Below are 22,519 nucleotides of genomic sequence, written 5' to 3' on the forward strand. Positions count from 1 at the left end.
AAACTGACACAGGAAGCGAAAACCAAACACCGCATGTTCTCGCTCCTAAGTGGGAGTTGAACAGTGAGAACACATGGGACACAGGGAGGGGAACATCACACGCCGGGCCCTGACGGGGCGTGGGGGGCAAGGGGAGAGAGAGCATTAGGACAAATAGCCAACGCGTGCGGGGCTTCAAACCTAGACGACTGGTGGATAGGTGCAGCAAAGCACCGTGGCACACGTGTATCTATGTTCCAAACCTGCACGTCCTGCACATGTACCCCAGAACTTGGGAGGGGGTGGGGGAAACCAAAAGAGAGAACGGAGGAGAGGCGGGGGGGGGTGAAGAGAGAGAGAGAGAGAGAGAGAGAGAGAGAGAGAGAGAGAGAGGAGAAAGAAGTTCAATTCCGGGTGGATCCCATTCCTTTAAAAGGTCGCCACCCACTCGACTGCCAAGCTGAGATCCTAAGGACCTCCCCAAAGGAGGAGGTCGTGGCCTTCCCAAAGCGCAGTAGTCACGGTGGAAACGGAAGCGTGCCGCATAAGCCTACCGCCCGCAGATCAGGAACCTCCCTCGCGGTACTTCAGGGAAGCAGTTAAGTCAAGCCGGCGCGTCACAGGCACTCGGCGTGCAAGCCGCCCCGCAGATGCTACTGTCTCTTACCTCGCTCTGCTTTTAGGAAACACGTTGTATCCCCGGAGGGGGTGCACCGTTCCTGGAGGTACTGCAATACCAGGTCGATGCGTGGAGTGGACGGAGCAAGCTCCTATTCCATCTCCCTGCTCCAAAAATCCATTTAATATATTGTCCTCGGATAGAGGACGTATCAGATATTAAACTGATAAGAACAGATACTACACTTGATCTTAGCCAAAAGGCCGAGAAGCGATGCTGCCGCCTTCGCGCCCGCCGTCACCGTCCCACTCTCATCCACATTCAAGTCGCGGTGAGAGCCCCAGCCTCGCTCCTTGCCCCATTCCCTCTGTCTCGTCCACAGCGCTATTGACGCCCTTACACTCTCGGGCTGATTTCTTATTCTCCGCCTTTGAAAAGGGAAATCTTACACCCGTGCTTCTTCCGGCGTTCCCGGGCTTTCATTTCGAATTTGCATGCCCCGCCCTTTCACGGAGGGCGTGGCCTCCGCCGTTGACTCCGCCCCCGGGGCCGCCTCTGCCTGGGGGAGCCGGGGCTCCGCTGGGGGCGACTTCCTTGTTCGTATCGAGCCAGCGAAAAGACAGAACCGGAAGAGACTGGGGGCGAAGGCGACAGGGGTCTGTGGAAGAGACCTGTCGGCGGAGAGCGGTCCACGTTTTCCTGGAGAAAGACGAGGCCCCAGGGCAGGAGCGCGGGCTGCGCTGGGCCTTTACTTCGCCGCCCGCGGGCGGGGAGACCGGCCCCGTACCCGAGGGGACGAGGGGCCCATGCCCAGTCAGGGAAGCCGAAGGCCTGGAGGGGCTTCCGGGAGCAGGGGCTGGAGTTCCTCTGCCAGGCAGGAGGCTGGCACCAGACACCCAGCAGAGGGAGGCGGCGAGGGCCCAGCAAGGATTCTCCCCAGCCCCTGTGCCTGCGTCTCCTGCGGCTTCTGTGCGCGGACCGTGTCCTGTGCTGTGTAGGGAAAGCTGCCTCCCTGCTCGGGACGTGGATTCCCTTCCCCTCCTCCTCGCCTGGCTACTTCTGACGCAGGTCGTCAGGACTCCGCTTGGGTGTCACCCGTCCAGGAAGCCTCCCTTAGTCAAGGGCCCTCGGCACCCGCCCCGTATGTGACTAGCAGCCCTCCTGTGTATTTCATCGCGCCCCCGTTGTTTATATCAGCTATTCCACTCACCACCCTTCTGGGCAACCCTCTATCTCCCGCTCTGAAATCCCATCGCTGAGGGCTGGGACCCCTCCTCAGTGCTTATCCCTGTTTCCCCGCGCGAGTCTGGCGCCTGGCGTGTGGAAGGCGCTCAGCAAACGTTTGTGGAGCGAAGAAACGACGCAAAGGTGATGAGCACGGCAGACCGTGATGAGCACGACGCAGTTAGGAGGCTATTGGCCCGGCGCGGGGGAAAAGGGGGAAGGTCGGGCTCGGGGTGGCAGGACCCCAGAGGGCAGGGGTGACTGCCGGGGTGCTCTTGGGGCAAGGTGGGCGTCAAGGCCCCCAGCAAGGTTGGGATAAAGTTTCTCTCCGAGGCACAGACTGCCGCCTGCGGGCTCAGCATTTACCTCTCCCTTCCTCCTTCCTAACGCAACTTCAGCGGAGGGCTGAGGGCTCTACTGCGCATTACCTGGAAAACTTAATTTCACTCCACGGCCCTAAGAGGTGGGCCTTATTATTAGCCACGGCCAGGGTTAGGGTGAGGCCTCTCCTCCAGGGCAGAATTTCAGAGGGTGCCCACCCCCCCGCCCTAAATCATTCAGCAATCAACATAAACTATAGTTCAACGCAATATATCTTATCTTGTGGGCCGCAAGCCACCCAGGTGCCCAGGCAAGAGCCTGAAGGCACAAGCTGTTCCAGTATAGTAAAGAAAATTATTAGAATAAGAAAAGTTTTACTAGAGATAGGAAACGGATAGGATTATATCTGACTATTATTAATCATTAGTTTGTAGCATTACTCTTTGTTCTATTACCATAATGATCTCTGTTCCATTATGATTACCTTGGGGGAAACCAGGCCACACAGAGTTAGGAGCTGAAGGGCCACAGTGAGAGGTGACCAGGAGACAAGAGTGTGAGCCCTCATTCACGCCCAGAGAAGGGCCGCTGGAGGGCTCCTTGGCCTAGCGGTAATGCCAGTGCCTGGGAAGGCCCTGGTTACTTAGCAGGCCTTGGTCTAGCGGCGGCCCCAGTGCCTGGGAAGGCACCCGTTACTTAGCAGGCCGGGAAAGGGAATCTCCCTCTCTCCAGGGGAGACAGAGAACGCTCCGCTCCACCACCTCTTGTGGGAGGTCTGACATTAGCCAGGCCGGCCCGCAGTCATCCGGAGGCTCCAACGTCTCCCTGTGATGCTGTGCTTCAGTGGGCACGCTCCTTCTTCACTTTCATGTTCCGCCTGTACACCTGGCTCCTCCTTTTAAGTTCTTAGAAGACAGCAGTAGCAGAATTAGTAGGAGTACCACAGTCTTCGATCTTTCTGATAAGTGCATAGAAGAAACGCTGACGTTTGCTGTCCTCCCTCTCCACCTCGGCTACCACAAAGGGAAAGGCCCCCTGTCCAGTGGACACGTGACTCGCGTGACCTATCGATCACTGGAGATGACTGGCACTCCTTACCCTGCCCCCTTGCCTTGACTACAATAAATAGCAGCGCCTCCAGGCATTCGGGGCCACTACCTGTCTGTCTCCGCGCTTTGGTGGCAGTGGTCCCCCGGGCCCAGCTGTCTTTCTTCCTATCTCTTTGTCTTCTGTCTTTATCTCTTCGATCTCTCGTCTCCGCGCACACACACGAAGAGAAAACCCACAGACCCGGTAGGGGTGGACCCTACATTATCTCGGCTACAACATAATCAAGATATTCATGTGGACTACTGAGTCTTTCGGTGCCCCCTTGCTGTTTTAGTTTTGTCCTGCGGCCGAGTGTTTCCCTCGCTTCACGCCAACCCAATCTCCGCCGCCCTGTCTTGTCATCCCCATTCTACAGCCCAGCACGGTGCAGTATGGCAGCCGCTGGCCACAGGTATCTAGGGAGCCCTGGAAATGTGGTCAGTTCTAACGGAGCTGTGCTGTAAGTGTGAAATACACATGGGATTTTGACGGCAGTGGGAGCAAAATTCTCCCAATTTTTTTTTTTTTTTCAGACGGAGGTTCCGCTCTTGTTACCCAGCCTGGAGTCCAATGGCGCGATCTAGGCTCTCTGCAACCTCCGCCTCCCGGGTTCAAGCGATTCCCCTGCCTCAGCCTCCCGAGCAGCTGGGACTACAGGCATGTGCCACCACGCCCGGCTAAGTTTGTATTTTTAGTACACATGGGGTTTCTCCATGTTGGTCAGGCTGGTCTCCAACTCCCGACCTCCGGTGATCCGCCCAGCTGCCGCCTCCCAAAGTGTTGCTTGCGATTACAGGCTTGAGCCACCGCTCACCCTGGCTTTTTTTTTTTTTTTTTTTTTTTTTTTTTTGACAGACAAACTCTTGCTCTGTCGCCCAGGCTGGAGTGCAGTGGCGCGATCTCGGCTCACTGCAGCCTCTACCTCCCGGGTTCCAGCGATTCTCCTGCCTCAGCCTCCTGGGTAGCTGGGATTACAGGCGTAGGCCACCACGCCCGGCTCATTTTTGTATTTTTAGGGGGTTTCGCCATGTCGGCCAGGCTGGTCTCCAGCTCCTGACCTCAGGCGATCCGCCCGCCTCGGCCTCCCAAAGCGCTGGGATTACAGGCGTAAGCCACCGCGCCGGGCTCTTTCATTCTGTCTTTATTTTCTGAGATAGAGTCTCGCTCGGACGCTCAGGTTGGACTGCAATGGCGTGATCTCGGCTCGCTGAAACTTCCGCCTCCCGGGTTCAAGCGATTCTCCTGTCTCAGCCTCCCGAGTAGCTGGGATTATTGACGGGCAGCACCACGCCCGGCTACCTTTTGTGGTTTTTGTATCTTCTGTCTTCTGCTCTTTAGTACCGCATAGAGCCACAGAAGACTAGCGAGTCGAACAAACGGCCCCTGTTGCAGCAGTTGTTGATCACGGGGCTGCCCCCGGTACTCATCCTGTGTCTCTCGTCCAAATCCCCGCTCCTCCCCAGCTATCACCTCTGCCGATGCTGGTGGTTTCCCTGGGTACCGGGAACCAAACTCTCATTCCCCAGGGGCCTAAGCCCCCCGTGGCCAGGCCCTTCTCAAGTCAGGGTTCCTGCACATTCACAGTTACGGGTGGCCCTGGGAGTAACACCTGGCACCCAAACAGATCACCAGAGTCCACGCATAGTCCACCTGCCCTCCCTGCGTAAGATCAGCTCTTCCTCCTCCCGGCGATAGATCAGGGTCAATGATCCCTGCCAAGATGGCGACTGCTCCAGCCTGCTGGTCCAACCTGTCCAGCCACAGCTGTTGCTCGAAGGCTTGAAGTTCAATGGGACCCTCTCCCGCTTTCTACAAACTGGTTCCTCTATTTTCATGTTTATTTATTTGGGACGGGGTCTGGCTCTGTCACCCAGGCTGGAGTGCAGTGGTGCGATCACTGCTCACTGCAGCATCCACCTCCCAGCGTCCACCCATCCTCCTGGCCTCAGCCTCTGGAACAGCTGGGGTACAGATACGCCCCAGCCCGAACAGGTTTTCACTAGGTTGCCTGGGCTCTTTCTTTCTTTGTCTGTGTTTGTTTGTTGGTTGGTCGGTTGGTTTTTGTTTGTTTCTTTCGAGACGGGGCTCCGGCTCTGCCGCCGGGGCTGCAGTGCAATGGCGCGATCTCACCTCACTGCGGCCTTCTGGGCTCAAGCGATCCCCCCACTGTGCCCGGCCTGAAGACAGCCTTTAGAGAAAGAAGCAGGGGGAGTTCTTCCGAGGACAGACAAGATTTCTGGAGTTTGGAAAGGGTGAGAGACTGGGTCAGCGAAAGGAACATTCCGATCTTTATGTTGGGATGCAACGTTTAATAGATACAGGGATGAGACCCAAAAGAGCCGGCAGAGGTTTGTCATCGTGGTCGCAAGGCAACTGCCGGTGGCTGATCCCGTAAAGGATACGCATACCTAGAGCGGAGCCTAAAGATGCATCAAGCATGACGGGTGGAGCCACGATGCTTGGACTCGAGCTCTGCTCCTGTGCGTTCCGTGATAAATGGCTTATACTACCTGCACCTCAGTTTTTCCCGGGCAAAAAAGGAAGCTTGCTGCCGGTGCGTTGGCACCTGCCTTAAAGTGCCAGCTACTCAGCGGGCTGAAGAGGAAGAAGTTCCTACTAGGAAGACACGTGGACACGTATGTTTACTGCAGCACTATTTACAATAGCAAAGACTTGGAACCAACTCGAATGCCCATGAATGATGGGCTGGATAAAGAAAGTGTGGCACGTATACACCATGGAATTACTACGCAGCCATAAAAAAGGATGAGTTCATGTCCTCTGCGGGAACGTGGATGAAGCTGGAAGGCCTCATTCTCAGCAAACTGACACAGGAAGCGAAAACCAAACACCGCATGTTCTCGCTCCTAAGTGGGAGTTGAACAGTGAGAACACATGGGACACAGGGAGGGGAACATCACACGCCGGGCCCTGACGGGGCGTGGGGGGCAAGGGGAGAGAGAGCATTAGGACAAATAGCCAACGCGTGCGGGGCTTCAAACCTAGACGACTGGTGGATAGGTGCAGCAAAGCACCGTGGCACACGTGTATCTATGTTCCAAACCTGCACGTCCTGCACATGTACCCCAGAACTTGGGAGGGGGTGGGGGAAACCAAAAGAGAGAACGGAGGAGAGGCGGGGGGGGGGGTGAAGAGAGAGAGAGAGAGGAGAAAGAAGTTCAATTCCGGGTGGATCCCATTCCTTTAAAAGGTCGCCACCCACTCGACTGCCAAGCTGAGATCCTAAGGACCTCCCCAAAGGAGGAGGTCGTGGCCTTCCCAAAGCGCAGTAGTCACGGTGGAAACGGAAGCGTGCCGCATAAGCCTACCGCCCGCAGATCAGGAACCTCCCTCGCGGTACTTCAGGGAAGCAGTTAAGTCAAGCCGGCGCGTCACAGGCACTCGGCGTGCAAGCCGCCCCGCAGATGCTACTGTCTCTTACCTCGCTCTGCTTTTAGGAAACACGTTGTATCCCCGGAGGGGGTGCACCGTTCCTGGAGGTACTGCAATACCAGGTCGATGCGTGGAGTGGACGGAGCAAGCTCCTATTCCATCTCCCTGCTCCAAAAATCCATTTAATATATTGTCCTCGGATAGAGGACGTATCAGATATTAAACTGATAAGAACAGATACTACACTTGATCTTAGCCAAAAGGCCGAGAAGCGATGCTGCCGCCTTCGCGCCCGCCGTCACCGTCCCACTCTCATCCACATTCAAGTCGCGGTGAGAGCCCCAGCCTCGCTCCTTGCCCCATTCCCTCTGTCTCGTCCACAGCGCTATTGACGCCCTTACACTCTCGGGCTGATTTCTTATTCTCCGCCTTTGAAAAGGGAAATCTTACACCCGTGCTTCTTCCGGCGTTCCCGGGCTTTCATTTCGAATTTGCATGCCCCGCCCTTTCACGGAGGGCGTGGCCTCCGCCGTTGACTCCGCCCCCGGGGCCGCCTCTGCCTGGGGGAGCCGGGGCTCCGCTGGGGGCGACTTCCTTGTTCGTATCGAGCCAGCGAAAAGACAGAACCGGAAGAGACTGGGGGCGAAGGCGACAGGGGTCTGTGGAAGAGACCTGTCGGCGGAGAGCGGTCCACGTTTTCCTGGAGAAAGACGAGGCCCCAGGGCAGGAGCGCGGGCTGCGCTGGGCCTTTACTTCGCCGCCCGCGGGCGGGGAGACCGGCCCCGTACCCGAGGGGACGAGGGGCCCATGCCCAGTCAGGGAAGCCGAAGGCCTGGAGGGGCTTCCGGGAGCAGGGGCTGGAGTTCCTCTGCCAGGCAGGAGGCTGGCACCAGACACCCAGCAGAGGGAGGCGGCGAGGGCCCAGCAAGGATTCTCCCCAGCCCCTGTGCCTGCGTCTCCTGCGGCTTCTGTGCGCGGACCGTGTCCTGTGCTGTGTAGGGAAAGCTGCCTCCCTGCTCGGGACGTGGATTCCCTTCCCCTCCTCCTCGCCTGGCTACTTCTGACGCAGGTCGTCAGGACTCCGCTTGGGTGTCACCCGTCCAGGAAGCCTCCCTTAGTCAAGGGCCCTCGGCACCCGCCCCGTATGTGACTAGCAGCCCTCCTGTGTATTTCATCGCGCCCCCGTTGTTTATATCAGCTATTCCACTCACCACCCTTCTGGGCAACCCTCTATCTCCCGCTCTGAAATCCCATCGCTGAGGGCTGGGACCCCTCCTCAGTGCTTATCCCTGTTTCCCCGCGCGAGTCTGGCGCCTGGCGTGTGGAAGGCGCTCAGCAAACGTTTGTGGAGCGAAGAAACGACGCAAAGGTGATGAGCACGGCAGACCGTGATGAGCACGACGCAGTTAGGAGGCTATTGGCCCGGCGCGGGGGAAAAGGGGGAAGGTCGGGCTCGGGGTGGCAGGACCCCAGAGGGCAGGGGTGACTGCCGGGGTGCTCTTGGGGCAAGGTGGGCGTCAAGGCCCCCAGCAAGGTTGGGATAAAGTTTCTCTCCGAGGCACAGACTGCCGCCTGCGGGCTCAGCATTTACCTCTCCCTTCCTCCTTCCTAACGCAACTTCAGCGGAGGGCTGAGGGCTCTACTGCGCATTACCTGGAAAACTTAATTTCACTCCACGGCCCTAAGAGGTGGGCCTTATTATTAGCCACGGCCAGGGTTAGGGTGAGGCCTCTCCTCCAGGGCAGAATTTCAGAGGGTGCCCACCCCCCCGCCCTAAATCATTCAGCAATCAACATAAACTATAGTTCAACGCAATATATCTTATCTTGTGGGCCGCAAGCCACCCAGGTGCCCAGGCAAGAGCCTGAAGGCACAAGCTGTTCCAGTATAGTAAAGAAAATTATTAGAATAAGAAAAGTTTTACTAGAGATAGGAAACGGATAGGATTATATCTGACTATTATTAATCATTAGTTTGTAGCATTACTCTTTGTTCTATTACCATAATGATCTCTGTTCCATTATGATTACCTTGGGGGAAACCAGGCCACACAGAGTTAGGAGCTGAAGGGCCACAGTGAGAGGTGACCAGGAGACAAGAGTGTGAGCCCTCATTCACGCCCAGAGAAGGGCCGCTGGAGGGCTCCTTGGCCTAGCGGTAATGCCAGTGCCTGGGAAGGCCCTGGTTACTTAGCAGGCCTTGGTCTAGCGGCGGCCCCAGTGCCTGGGAAGGCACCCGTTACTTAGCAGGCCGGGAAAGGGAATCTCCCTCTCTCCAGGGGAGACAGAGAACGCTCCGCTCCACCACCTCTTGTGGGAGGTCTGACATTAGCCAGGCCGGCCCGCAGTCATCCGGAGGCTCCAACGTCTCCCTGTGATGCTGTGCTTCAGTGGGCACGCTCCTTCTTCACTTTCATGTTCCGCCTGTACACCTGGCTCCTCCTTTTAAGTTCTTAGAAGACAGCAGTAGCAGAATTAGTAGGAGTACCACAGTCTTCGATCTTTCTGATAAGTGCATAGAAGAAACGCTGACGTTTGCTGTCCTCCCTCTCCACCTCGGCTACCACAAAGGGAAAGGCCCCCTGTCCAGTGGACACGTGACTCGCGTGACCTATCGATCACTGGAGATGACTGGCACTCCTTACCCTGCCCCCTTGCCTTGACTACAATAAATAGCAGCGCCTCCAGGCATTCGGGGCCACTACCTGTCTGTCTCCGCGCTTTGGTGGCAGTGGTCCCCCGGGCCCAGCTGTCTTTCTTCCTATCTCTTTGTCTTCTGTCTTTATCTCTTCGATCTCTCGTCTCCGCGCACACACACGAAGAGAAAACCCACAGACCCGGTAGGGGTGGACCCTACATTATCTCGGCTACAACATAATCAAGATATTCATGTGGACTACTGAGTCTTTCGGTGCCCCCTTGCTGTTTTAGTTTTGTCCTGCGGCCGAGTGTTTCCCTCGCTTCACGCCAACCCAATCTCCGCCGCCCTGTCTTGTCATCCCCATTCTACAGCCCAGCACGGTGCAGTATGGCAGCCGCTGGCCACAGGTATCTAGGGAGCCCTGGAAATGTGGTCAGTTCTAACGGAGCTGTGCTGTAAGTGTGAAATACACATGGGATTTTGACGGCAGTGGGAGCAAAATTCTCCCAATTTTTTTTTTTTTTTCAGACGGAGGTTCCGCTCTTGTTACCCAGCCTGGAGTCCAATGGCGCGATCTAGGCTCTCTGCAACCTCCGCCTCCCGGGTTCAAGCGATTCCCCTGCCTCAGCCTCCCGAGCAGCTGGGACTACAGGCATGTGCCACCACGCCCGGCTAAGTTTGTATTTTTAGTACACATGGGGTTTCTCCATGTTGGTCAGGCTGGTCTCCAACTCCCGACCTCCGGTGATCCGCCCAGCTGCCGCCTCCCAAAGTGTTGCTTGCGATTACAGGCTTGAGCCACCGCTCACCCTGGCTTTTTTTTTTTTTTTTTTTTTTTTTTTTTTGACAGACAAACTCTTGCTCTGTCGCCCAGGCTGGAGTGCAGTGGCGCGATCTCGGCTCACTGCAGCCTCTACCTCCCGGGTTCCAGCGATTCTCCTGCCTCAGCCTCCTGGGTAGCTGGGATTACAGGCGTAGGCCACCACGCCCGGCTCATTTTTGTATTTTTAGGGGGTTTCGCCATGTCGGCCAGGCTGGTCTCCAGCTCCTGACCTCAGGCGATCCGCCCGCCTCGGCCTCCCAAAGCGCTGGGATTACAGGCGTAAGCCACCGCGCCGGGCTCTTTCATTCTGTCTTTATTTTCTGAGATAGAGTCTCGCTCGGACGCTCAGGTTGGACTGCAATGGCGTGATCTCGGCTCGCTGAAACTTCCGCCTCCCGGGTTCAAGCGATTCTCCTGTCTCAGCCTCCCGAGTAGCTGGGATTATTGACGGGCAGCACCACGCCCGGCTACCTTTTGTGGTTTTTGTATCTTCTGTCTTCTGCTCTTTAGTACCGCATAGAGCCACAGAAGACTAGCGAGTCGAACAAACGGCCCCTGTTGCAGCAGTTGTTGATCACGGGGCTGCCCCCGGTACTCATCCTGTGTCTCTCGTCCAAATCCCCGCTCCTCCCCAGCTATCACCTCTGCCGATGCTGGTGGTTTCCCTGGGTACCGGGAACCAAACTCTCATTCCCCAGGGGCCTAAGCCCCCCGTGGCCAGGCCCTTCTCAAGTCAGGGTTCCTGCACATTCACAGTTACGGGTGGCCCTGGGAGTAACACCTGGCACCCAAACAGATCACCAGAGTCCACGCATAGTCCACCTGCCCTCCCTGCGTAAGATCAGCTCTTCCTCCTCCCGGCGATAGATCAGGGTCAATGATCCCTGCCAAGATGGCGACTGCTCCAGCCTGCTGGTCCAACCTGTCCAGCCACAGCTGTTGCTCGAAGGCTTGAAGTTCAATGGGACCCTCTCCCGCTTTCTACAAACTGGTTCCTCTATTTTCATGTTTATTTATTTGGGACGGGGTCTGGCTCTGTCACCCAGGCTGGAGTGCAGTGGTGCGATCACTGCTCACTGCAGCATCCACCTCCCAGCGTCCACCCATCCTCCTGGCCTCAGCCTCTGGAACAGCTGGGGTACAGATACGCCCCAGCCCGAACAGGTTTTCACTAGGTTGCCTGGGCTCTTTCTTTCTTTGTCTGTGTTTGTTTGTTGGTTGGTCGGTTGGTTTTTGTTTGTTTCTTTCGAGACGGGGCTCCGGCTCTGCCGCCGGGGCTGCAGTGCAATGGCGCGATCTCACCTCACTGCGGCCTTCTGGGCTCAAGCGATCCCCCCACTGTGCCCGGCCTGAAGACAGCCTTTAGAGAAAGAAGCAGGGGGAGTTCTTCCGAGGACAGACAAGATTTCTGGAGTTTGGAAAGGGTGAGAGACTGGGTCAGCGAAAGGAACATTCCGATCTTTATGTTGGGATGCAATGTATAATAGATACAGGGATGAGACCCAAAAGAGCCGGCAGAGGTTTGTCATCGTGGTCGCAAGGCAACTGCCGGTGGCTGATCCCGTAAAGGATACGCATACCTAGAGCGGAGCCTAAAGATGCATCAAGCATGACGGGTGGAGCCACGATGCTTGGACTCGAGCTCTGCTCCTGTGCGTTCCGTGATAAATGGCTTATACTACCTGCACCTCAGTTTTTCCCGGGCAAAAAAGGAAGCTTGCTGCCGGTGCGTTGGCACCTGCCTTAAAGTGCCAGCTACTCAGCGGGCTGAAGAGGAAGAAGTTCCTACTAGGAAGACACGTGGACACGTATGTTTACTGCAGCACTATTTACAATAGCAAAGACTTGGAACCAACTCGAATGCCCATGAATGATAGGCTGGATAAAGAAAGTGTGGCACGTATACACCATGGAATTACTACGCAGCCATAAAAAAGGATGAGTTCATGTCCTCTGCGGGAACGTGGATGAAGCTGGAAGGCCTCATTCTCAGCAAACTGACACAGGAAGCGAAAACCAAACACCGCATGTTCTCGCTCCTAAGTGGGAGTTGAACAGTGAGAACACATGGGACACAGGGAGGGGAACATCACACGCCGGGCCCTGACGGGGCGTGGGGGGCAAGGGGAGAGAGAGCATTAGGACAAATAGCCAACGCGTGCGGGGCTTCAAACCTAGACGACTGGTGGATAGGTGCAGCAAAGCACCGTGGCACACGTGTATCTATGTTCCAAACCTGCACGTCCTGCACATGTACCCCAGAACTTGGGAGGGGGTGGGGGAAACCAAAAGAGAGAACGGAGGAGAGGCGGGGGGGGGGTGAAGAGAGAGAGAGAGAGAGAGAGAGAGAGAGAGAGAGAGAGAGAGAGGAGAAAGAAGTTCAATTCCGGGTGGATCCCATTCCTTTAAAAGGTCGCCACCCACTCGACTGCCAAGCTGAGATCCTAAGGACCTCCCCAAAGGAGGAGGTCGTGGCCTTCCCAAAGCGCAGTAGTCACGGTGGAAACGGAAGCGTGCCGCATAAGCCTACCGCCCGCAGATCAGGAACCTCCCTCGCGGTACTTCAGGGAAGCAGTTAAGTCAAGCCGGCGCGTCACAGGCACTCGGCGTGCAAGCCGCCCCGCAGATGCTACTGTCTCTTACCTCGCTCTGCTTTTAGGAAACACGTTGTATCCCCGGAGGGGGTGCACCGTTCCTGGAGGTACTGCAATACCAGGTCGATGCGTGGAGTGGACGGAGCAAGCTCCTATTCCATCTCCCTGCTCCAAAAATCCATTTAATATATTGTCCTCGGATAGAGGACGTATCAGATATTAAACTGATAAGAACAGATACTACACTTGATCTTAGCCAAAAGGCCGAGAAGCGATGCTGCCGCCTTCGCGCCCGCCGTCACCGTCCCACTCTCATCCACATTCAAGTCGCGGTGAGAGCCCCAGCCTCGCTCCTTGCCCCATTCCCTCTGTCTCGTCCACAGCGCTATTGACGCCCTTACACTCTCGGGCTGATTTCTTATTCTCCGCCTTTGAAAAGGGAAATCTTACACCCGTGCTTCTTCCGGCGTTCCCGGGCTTTCATTTCGAATTTGCATGCCCCGCCCTTTCACGGAGGGCGTGGCCTCCGCCGTTGACTCCGCCCCCGGGGCCGCCTCTGCCTGGGGGAGCCGGGGCTCCGCTGGGGGCGACTTCCTTGTTCGTATCGAGCCAGCGAAAAGACAGAACCGGAAGAGACTGGGGGCGAAGGCGACAGGGGTCTGTGGAAGAGACCTGTCGGCGGAGAGCGGTCCACGTTTTCCTGGAGAAAGACGAGGCCCCAGGGCAGGAGCGCGGGCTGCGCTGGGCCTTTACTTCGCCGCCCGCGGGCGGGGAGACCGGCCCCGTACCCGAGGGGACGAGGGGCCCATGCCCAGTCAGGGAAGCCGAAGGCCTGGAGGGGCTTCCGGGAGCAGGGGCTGGAGTTCCTCTGCCAGGCAGGAGGCTGGCACCAGACACCCAGCAGAGGGAGGCGGCGAGGGCCCAGCAAGGATTCTCCCCAGCCCCTGTGCCTGCGTCTCCTGCGGCTTCTGTGCGCGGACCGTGTCCTGTGCTGTGTAGGGAAAGCTGCCTCCCTGCTCGGGACGTGGATTCCCTTCCCCTCCTCCTCGCCTGGCTACTTCTGACGCAGGTCGTCAGGACTCCGCTTGGGTGTCACCCGTCCAGGAAGCCTCCCTTAGTCAAGGGCCCTCGGCACCCGCCCCGTATGTGACTAGCAGCCCTCCTGTGTATTTCATCGCGCCCCCGTTGTTTATATCAGCTATTCCACTCACCACCCTTCTGGGCAACCCTCTATCTCCCGCTCTGAAATCCCATCGCTGAGGGCTGGGACCCCTCCTCAGTGCTTATCCCTGTTTCCCCGCGCGAGTCTGGCGCCTGGCGTGTGGAAGGCGCTCAGCAAACGTTTGTGGAGCGAAGAAACGACGCAAAGGTGATGAGCACGGCAGACCGTGATGAGCACGACGCAGTTAGGAGGCTATTGGCCCGGCGCGGGGGAAAAGGGGGAAGGTCGGGCTCGGGGTGGCAGGACCCCAGAGGGCAGGGGTGACTGCCGGGGTGCTCTTGGGGCAAGGTGGGCGTCAAGGCCCCCAGCAAGGTTGGGATAAAGTTTCTCTCCGAGGCACAGACTGCCGCCTGCGGGCTCAGCATTTACCTCTCCCTTCCTCCTTCCTAACGCAACTTCAGCGGAGGGCTGAGGGCTCTACTGCGCATTACCTGGAAAACTTAATTTCACTCCACGGCCCTAAGAGGTGGGCCTTATTATTAGCCACGGCCAGGGTTAGGGTGAGGCCTCTCCTCCAGGGCAGAATTTCAGAGGGTGCCCACCCCCCCGCCCTAAATCATTCAGCAATCAACATAAACTATAGTTCAACGCAATATATCTTATCTTGTGGGCCGCAAGCCACCCAGGTGCCCAGGCAAGAGCCTGAAGGCACAAGCTGTTCCAGTATAGTAAAGAAAATTATTAGAATAAGAAAAGTTTTACTAGAGATAGGAAACGGATAGGATTATATCTGACTATTATTAATCATTAGTTTGTAGCATTACTCTTTGTTCTATTACCATAATGATCTCTGTTCCATTATGATTACCTTGGGGGAAACCAGGCCACACAGAGTTAGGAGCTGAAGGGCCACAGTGAGAGGTGACCAGGAGACAAGAGTGTGAGCCCTCATTCACGCCCAGAGAAGGGCCGCTGGAGGGCTCCTTGGCCTAGCGGTAATGCCAGTGCCTGGGAAGGCCCTGGTTACTTAGCAGGCCTTGGTCTAGCGGCGGCCCCAGTGCCTGGGAAGGCACCCGTTACTTAGCAGGCCGGGAAAGGGAATCTCCCTCTCTCCAGGGGAGACAGAGAACGCTCCGCTCCACCACCTCTTGTGGGAGGTCTGACATTAGCCAGGCCGGCCCGCAGTCATCCGGAGGCTCCAACGTCTCCCTGTGATGCTGTGCTTCAGTGGGCACGCTCCTTCTTCACTTTCATGTTCCGCCTGTACACCTGGCTCCTCCTTTTAAGTTCTTAGAAGACAGCAGTAGCAGAATTAGTAGGAGTACCACAGTCTTCGATCTTTCTGATAAGTGCATAGAAGAAACGCTGACGTTTGCTGTCCTCCCTCTCCACCTCGGCTACCACAAAGGGAAAGGCCCCCTGTCCAGTGGACACGTGACTCGCGTGACCTATCGATCACTGGAGATGACTGGCACTCCTTACCCTGCCCCCTTGCCTTGACTACAATAAATAGCAGCGCCTCCAGGCATTCGGGGCCACTACCTGTCTGTCTCCGCGCTTTGGTGGCAGTGGTCCCCCGGGCCCAGCTGTCTTTCTTCCTATCTCTTTGTCTTCTGTCTTTATCTCTTCGATCTCTCGTCTCCGCGCACACACACGAAGAGAAAACCCACAGACCCGGTAGGGGTGGACCCTACATTATCTCGGCTACAACATAATCAAGATATTCATGTGGACTACTGAGTCTTTCGGTGCCCCCTTGCTGTTTTAGTTTTGTCCTGCGGCCGAGTGTTTCCCTCGCTTCACGCCAACCCAATCTCCGCCGCCCTGTCTTGTCATCCCCATTCTACAGCCCAGCACGGTGCAGTATGGCAGCCGCTGGCCACAGGTATCTAGGGAGCCCTGGAAATGTGGTCAGTTCTAACGGAGCTGTGCTGTAAGTGTGAAATACACATGGGATTTTGACGGCAGTGGGAGCAAAATTCTCCCAATTTTTTTTTTTTTTTCAGACGGAGGTTCCGCTCTTGTTACCCAGCCTGGAGTCCAATGGCGCGATCTAGGCTCTCTGCAACCTCCGCCTCCCGGGTTCAAGCGATTCCCCTGCCTCAGCCTCCCGAGCAGCTGGGACTACAGGCATGTGCCACCACGCCCGGCTAAGTTTGTATTTTTAGTACACATGGGGTTTCTCCATGTTGGTCAGGCTGGTCTCCAACTCCCGACCTCCGGTGATCCGCCCAGCTGCCGCCTCCCAAAGTGTTGCTTGCGATTACAGGCTTGAGCCACCGCTCACCCTGGCTTTTTTTTTTTTTTTTTTTTTTTTTTTTGACAGACAAACTCTTGCTCTGTCGCCCAGGCTGGAGTGCAGTGGCGCGATCTCGGCTCACTGCAGCCTCTACCTCCCGGGTTCCAGCGATTCTCCTGCCTCAGCCTCCTGGGTAGCTGGGATTACAGGCGTAGGCCACCACGCCCGGCTCATTTTTGTATTTTTAGGGGGTTTCGCCATGTCGGCCAGGCTGGTCTCCAGCTCCTGACCTCAGGCGATCCGCCCGCCTCGGCCTCCCAAAGCGCTGGGATTACAGGCGTAAGCCACCGCGCCGGGCTCTTTCATTCTGTCTTTATTTTCTGAGATAGAGTCTCGCTCGGACGCTCAGGTTGGACTGCAATGGCGTGATCTCGGCTCGCTGAAACTTCCGCCTCCCGGGTTCAAGCGATTCTCCTGTCTCAGCCTCCCGAGTAGCTGGGATTATTGACGGGCAGCACCACGCCCGGCTACCTTTTGTGGTTTTTGTATCTTCTGTCTTCTGCTCTTTAGTACCGCATAGAGCCACAGAAGACTAGCGAGTCGAACAAACGGCCCCTGTTGCAGCAGTTGTTGATCACGGGGCTGCCCCCGGTACTCATCCTGTGTCTCTCGTCCAAATCCCCGCTCCTCCCCAGCTATCACCTCTGCCGATGCTGGTGGTTTCCCTGGGTACCGGGAACCAAACTCTCATTCCCCAGGGGCCTAAGCCCCCCGTGGCCAGGCCCTTCTCAAGTCAGGGTTCCTGCACATTCACAGTTACGGGTGGCCCTGGGAGTAACACCTGGCACCCAAACAGATCACCAGAGTCCACGCATAGTCCACCTGCCCTCCCTGCGTAAGATCAGCTCTTCCTCCTCCCGGCGATAGATCAGGGTCAATGATCCCTGCCAAGATGGCGACTGCTCCAGCCTGCTGGTCCAACCTGTCCAGCCACAGCTGTTGCTCGAAGGCTTGAAGTTCAATGGGACCCTCTCCCGCTTTCTACAAACTGGTTCCTCTATTTTCATGTTTATTTATTTGGGACGGGGTCTGGCTCTGTCACCCAGGCTGGAGTGCAGTGGTGCGATCACTGCTCACTGCAGCATCCACCTCCCAGCGTCCACCCATCCTCCTGGCCTCAGCCTCTGGAACAGCTGGGGTACAGATACGCCCCAGCCCGAACAGGTTTTCACTAGGTTGCCTGGGCTCTTTCTTTCTTTGTCTGTGTTTGTTTGTTGGTTGGTCGGTTGGTTTTTGTTTGTTTCTTTCGAGACGGGGCTCCGGCTCTGCCGCCGGGGCTGCAGTGCAATGGCGCGATCTCACCTCACTGCGGCCTTCTGGGCTCAAGCGATCCCCCCACTGTGCCCGGCCTGAAGACAGCCTTTAGAGAAAGAAGCAGGGGGAGTTCTTCCGAGGACAGACAAGATTTCTGGAGTTTGGAAAGGGTGAGAGACTGGGTCAGCGAAAGGAACATTCCGATCTTTATGTTGGGATGCAACGTATAATAGATACAGGGATGAGACCCAAAAGAGCCGGCAGAGGTTTGTCATCGTGGTCGCAAGGCAACTGCCGGTGGCTGATCCCGTAAAGGATACGCATACCTAGAGCGGAGCCTAAAGATGCATCAAGCATGACGGGTGGAGCCACGATGCTTGGACTCGAGCTCTGCTCCTGTGCGTTCCGTGATAAATGGCTTATACTACCTGCACCTCAGTTTTTCCCGGGCAAAAAAGGAAGCTTGCTGCCGGTGCGTTGGCACCTGCCTTAAAGTGCCAGCTACTCAGCGGGCTGAAGAGGAAGAAGTTCCTACTAGGAAGACACGTGGACACGTATGTTTACTGCAGCACTATTTACAATAGCAAAGACTTGGAACCAACTCGAATGCCCATGAATGATAGGCTGGATAAAGAAAGTGTGGCACGTATACACCATGGAATTACTACGCAGCCATAAAAAAGGATGAGTTCATGTCCTCTGCGGGAACGTGGATGAAGCTGGAAGGCCTCATTCTCAGCAAACTGACACAGGAAGCGAAAACCAAACACCGCATGTTCTCGCTCCTAAGTGGGAGTTGAACAGTGAGAACACATGGGACACAGGGAGGGGAACATCACACGCCGGGCCCTGACGGGGCGTGGGGGGCAAGGGGAGAGAGAGCATTAGGACAAATAGCCAACGCGTGCGGGGCTTCAAACCTAGACGACTGGTGGATAGGTGCAGCAAAGCACCGTGGCACACGTGTATCTATGTTCCAAACCTGCACGTCCTGCACATGTACCCCAGAACTTGGGAGGGGGTGGGGGAAACCAAAAGAGAGAACGGAGGAGAGGCGGGGGGGGGGTGAAGAGAGAGAGAGAGAGAGAGAGAGAGAGAGAGAGAGAGAGAGAGAGGAGAAAGAAGTTCAATTCCGGGTGGATCCCATTCCTTTAAAAGGTCGCCACCCACTCGACTGCCAAGCTGAGATCCTAAGGACCTCCCCAAAGGAGGAGGTCGTGGCCTTCCCAAAGCGCAGTAGTCACGGTGGAAACGGAAGCGTGCCGCATAAGCCTACCGCCCGCAGATCAGGAACCTCCCTCGCGGTACTTCAGGGAAGCAGTTAAGTCAAGCCGGCGCGTCACAGGCACTCGGCGTGCAAGCCGCCCCGCAGATGCTACTGTCTCTTACCTCGCTCTGCTTTTAGGAAACACGTTGTATCCCCGGAGGGGGTGCACCGTTCCTGGAGGTACTGCAATACCAGGTCGATGCGTGGAGTGGACGGAGCAAGCTCCTATTCCATCTCCCTGCTCCAAAAATCCATTTAATATATTGTCCTCGGATAGAGGACGTATCAGATATTAAACTGATAAGAACAGATACTACACTTGATCTTAGCCAAAAGGCCGAGAAGCGATGCTGCCGCCTTCGCGCCCGCCGTCACCGTCCCACTCTCATCCACATTCAAGTCGCGGTGAGAGCCCCAGCCTCGCTCCTTGCCCCATTCCCTCTGTCTCGTCCACAGCGCTATTGACGCCCTTACACTCTCGGGCTGATTTCTTATTCTCCGCCTTTGAAAAGGGAAATCTTACACCCGTGCTTCTTCCGGCGTTCCCGGGCTTTCATTTCGAATTTGCATGCCCCGCCCTTTCACGGAGGGCGTGGCCTCCGCCGTTGACTCCGCCCCCGGGGCCGCCTCTGCCTGGGGGAGCCGGGGCTCCGCTGGGGGCGACTTCCTTGTTCGTATCGAGCCAGCGAAAAGACAGAACCGGAAGAGACTGGGGGCGAAGGCGACAGGGGTCTGTGGAAGAGACCTGTCGGCGGAGAGCGGTCCACGTTTTCCTGGAGAAAGACGAGGCCCCAGGGCAGGAGCGCGGGCTGCGCTGGGCCTTTACTTCGCCGCCCGCGGGCGGGGAGACCGGCCCCGTACCCGAGGGGACGAGGGGCCCATGCCCAGTCAGGGAAGCCGAAGGCCTGGAGGGGCTTCCGGGAGCAGGGGCTGGAGTTCCTCTGCCAGGCAGGAGGCTGGCACCAGACACCCAGCAGAGGGAGGCGGCGAGGGCCCAGCAAGGATTCTCCCCAGCCCCTGTGCCTGCGTCTCCTGCGGCTTCTGTGCGCGGACCGTGTCCTGTGCTGTGTAGGGAAAGCTGCCTCCCTGCTCGGGACGTGGATTCCCTTCCCCTCCTCCTCGCCTGGCTACTTCTGACGCAGGTCGTCAGGACTCCGCTTGGGTGTCACCCGTCCAGGAAGCCTCCCTTAGTCAAGGGCCCTCGGCACCCGCCCCGTATGTGACTAGCAGCCCTCCTGTGTATTTCATCGCGCCCCCGTTGTTTATATCAGCTATTCCACTCACCACCCTTCTGGGCAACCCTCTATCTCCCGCTCTGAAATCCCATCGCTGAGGGCTGGGACCCCTCCTCAGTGCTTATCCCTGTTTCCCCGCGCGAGTCTGGCGCCTGGCGTGTGGAAGGCGCTCAGCAAACGTTTGTGGAGCGAAGAAACGACGCAAAGGTGATGAGCACGGCAGACCGTGATGAGCACGACGCAGTTAGGAGGCTATTGGCCCGGCGCGGGGGAAAAGGGGGAAGGTCGGGCTCGGGGTGGCAGGACCCCAGAGGGCAGGGGTGACTGCCGGGGTGCTCTTGGGGCAAGGTGGGCGTCAAGGCCCCCAGCAAGGTTGGGATAAAGTTTCTCTCCGAGGCACAGACTGCCGCCTGCGGGCTCAGCATTTACCTCTCCCTTCCTCCTTCCTAACGCAACTTCAGCGGAGGGCTGAGGGCTCTACTGCGCATTACCTGGAAAACTTAATTTCACTCCACGGCCCTAAGAGGTGGGCCTTATTATTAGCCACGGCCAGGGTTAGGGTGAGGCCTCTCCTCCAGGGCAGAATTTCAGAGGGTGCCCACCCCCCCGCCCTAAATCATTCAGCAATCAACATAAACTATAGTTCAACGCAATATATCTTATCTTGTGGGCCGCAAGCCACCCAGGTGCCCAGGCAAGAGCCTGAAGGCACAAGCTGTTCCAGTATAGTAAAGAAAATTATTAGAATAAGAAAAGTTTTACTAGAGATAGGAAACGGATAGGATTATATCTGACTATTATTAATCATTAGTTTGTAGCATTACTCTTTGTTCTATTACCATAATGATCTCTGTTCCATTATGATTACCTTGGGGGAAACCAGGCCACACAGAGTTAGGAGCTGAAGGGCCACAGTGAGAGGTGACCAGGAGACAAGAGTGTGAGCCCTCATTCACGCCCAGAGAAGGGCCGCTGGAGGGCTCCTTGGCCTAGCGGTAATGCCAGTGCCTGGGAAGGCCCTGGTTACTTAGCAGGCCTTGGTCTAGCGGCGGCCCCAGTGCCTGGGAAGGCACCCGTTACTTAGCAGGCCGGGAAAGGGAATCTCCCTCTCTCCAGGGGAGACAGAGAACGCTCCGCTCCACCACCTCTTGTGGGAGGTCTGACATTAGCCAGGCCGGCCCGCAGTCATCCGGAGGCTCCAACGTCTCCCTGTGATGCTGTGCTTCAGTGGGCACGCTCCTTCTTCACTTTCATGTTCCGCCTGTACACCTGGCTCCTCCTTTTAAGTTCTTAGAAGACAGCAGTAGCAGAATTAGTAGGAGTACCACAGTCTTCGATCTTTCTGATAAGTGCATAGAAGAAACGCTGACGTTTGCTGTCCTCCCTCTCCACCTCGGCTACCACAAAGGGAAAGGCCCCCTGTCCAGTGGACACGTGACTCGCGTGACCTATCGATCACTGGAGATGACTGGCACTCCTTACCCTGCCCCCTTGCCTTGACTACAATAAATAGCAGCGCCTCCAGGCATTCGGGGCCACTACCTGTCTGTCTCCGCGCTTTGGTGGCAGTGGTCCCCCGGGCCCAGCTGTCTTTCTTCCTATCTCTTTGTCTTCTGTCTTTATCTCTTCGATCTCTCGTCTCCGCGCACACACACGAAGAGAAAACCCACAGACCCGGTAGGGGTGGACCCTACATTATCTCGGCTACAACATAATCAAGATATTCATGTGGACTACTGAGTCTTTCGGTGCCCCCTTGCTGTTTTAGTTTTGTCCTGCGGCCGAGTGTTTCCCTCGCTTCACGCCAACCCAATCTCCGCCGCCCTGTCTTGTCATCCCCATTCTACAGCCCAGCACGGTGCAGTATGGCAGCCGCTGGCCACAGGTATCTAGGGAGCCCTGGAAATGTGGTCAGTTCTAACGGAGCTGTGCTGTAAGTGTGAAATACACATGGGATTTTGACGGCAGTGGGAGCAAAATTCTCCCAATTTTTTTTTTTTTTTCAGACGGAGGTTCCGCTCTTGTTACCCAGCCTGGAGTCCAATGGCGCGATCTAGGCTCTCTGCAACCTCCGCCTCCCGGGTTCAAGCGATTCCCCTGCCTCAGCCTCCCGAGCAGCTGGGACTACAGGCATGTGCCACCACGCCCGGCTAAGTTTGTATTTTTAGTACACATGGGGTTTCTCCATGTTGGTCAGGCTGGTCTCCAACTCCCGACCTCCGGTGATCCGCCCAGCTGCCGCCTCCCAAAGTGTTGCTTGCGATTACAGGCTTGAGCCACCGCTCACCCTGGCTTTTTTTTTTTTTTTTTTTTTTTTTTTTGACAGACAAACTCTTGCTCTGTCGCCCAGGCTGGAGTGCAGTGGCGCGATCTCGGCTCACTGCAGCCTCTACCTCCCGGGTTCCAGCGATTCTCCTGCCTCAGCCTCCTGGGTAGCTGGGATTACAGGCGTAGGCCACCACGCCCGGCTCATTTTTGTATTTTTAGGGGGTTTCGCCATGTCGGCCAGGCTGGTCTCCAGCTCCTGACCTCAGGCGATCCGCCCGCCTCGGCCTCCCAAAGCGCTGGGATTACAGGCGTAAGCCACCGCGCCGGGCTCTTTCATTCTGTCTTTATTTTC

The 22,519-nt window shown here is 56.7% G+C and overlaps 1 long non-coding RNA gene and 4 other non-coding genes across 6 annotated transcripts in view; 1 reads left to right on the forward strand and 4 right to left on the reverse strand.

Moving 5' to 3' along the window:
- The window catches only part of LOC117976474 (uncharacterized), a 190,879-nt gene that overhangs the window by 151,239 nt on the left and 17,121 nt on the right, over nucleotides 1-22,519 (forward strand). For both annotated transcript variants that reach the window (XR_010110633.1, XR_010110634.1), the window contains one exon: nucleotides 1-22,519. This exon is cut by the window's left edge and continues 97,542 nt beyond it; it is cut by the window's right edge and continues 17,121 nt beyond it. This is a non-coding gene — a long non-coding RNA (uncharacterized LOC117976474).
- Nucleotides 683-873, reverse strand: LOC134729545 (U2 spliceosomal RNA). The gene has a single exon (XR_010110755.1). It is a non-coding gene; the product is annotated as a U2 spliceosomal RNA (small nuclear RNA).
- On the reverse strand, nucleotides 6,711-6,901 carry LOC134729546 (U2 spliceosomal RNA). The gene has a single exon (XR_010110756.1). It is a non-coding gene; the product is annotated as a U2 spliceosomal RNA (small nuclear RNA).
- LOC129394542 (U2 spliceosomal RNA) lies at nucleotides 12,768-12,958 on the reverse strand. The gene has a single exon (XR_008621828.1). It is a non-coding gene; the product is annotated as a U2 spliceosomal RNA (small nuclear RNA).
- Nucleotides 18,823-19,013, reverse strand: LOC129394543 (U2 spliceosomal RNA). Its single transcript, XR_008621829.1, has one exon. It is a non-coding gene; the product is annotated as a U2 spliceosomal RNA (small nuclear RNA).

Source organism: Pan paniscus, chromosome 19 (assembly GCF_029289425.2).
Source record: "Pan paniscus chromosome 19, NHGRI_mPanPan1-v2.0_pri, whole genome shotgun sequence".
Taxonomy (NCBI): Eukaryota; Metazoa; Chordata; class Mammalia; order Primates; family Hominidae; genus Pan; species Pan paniscus.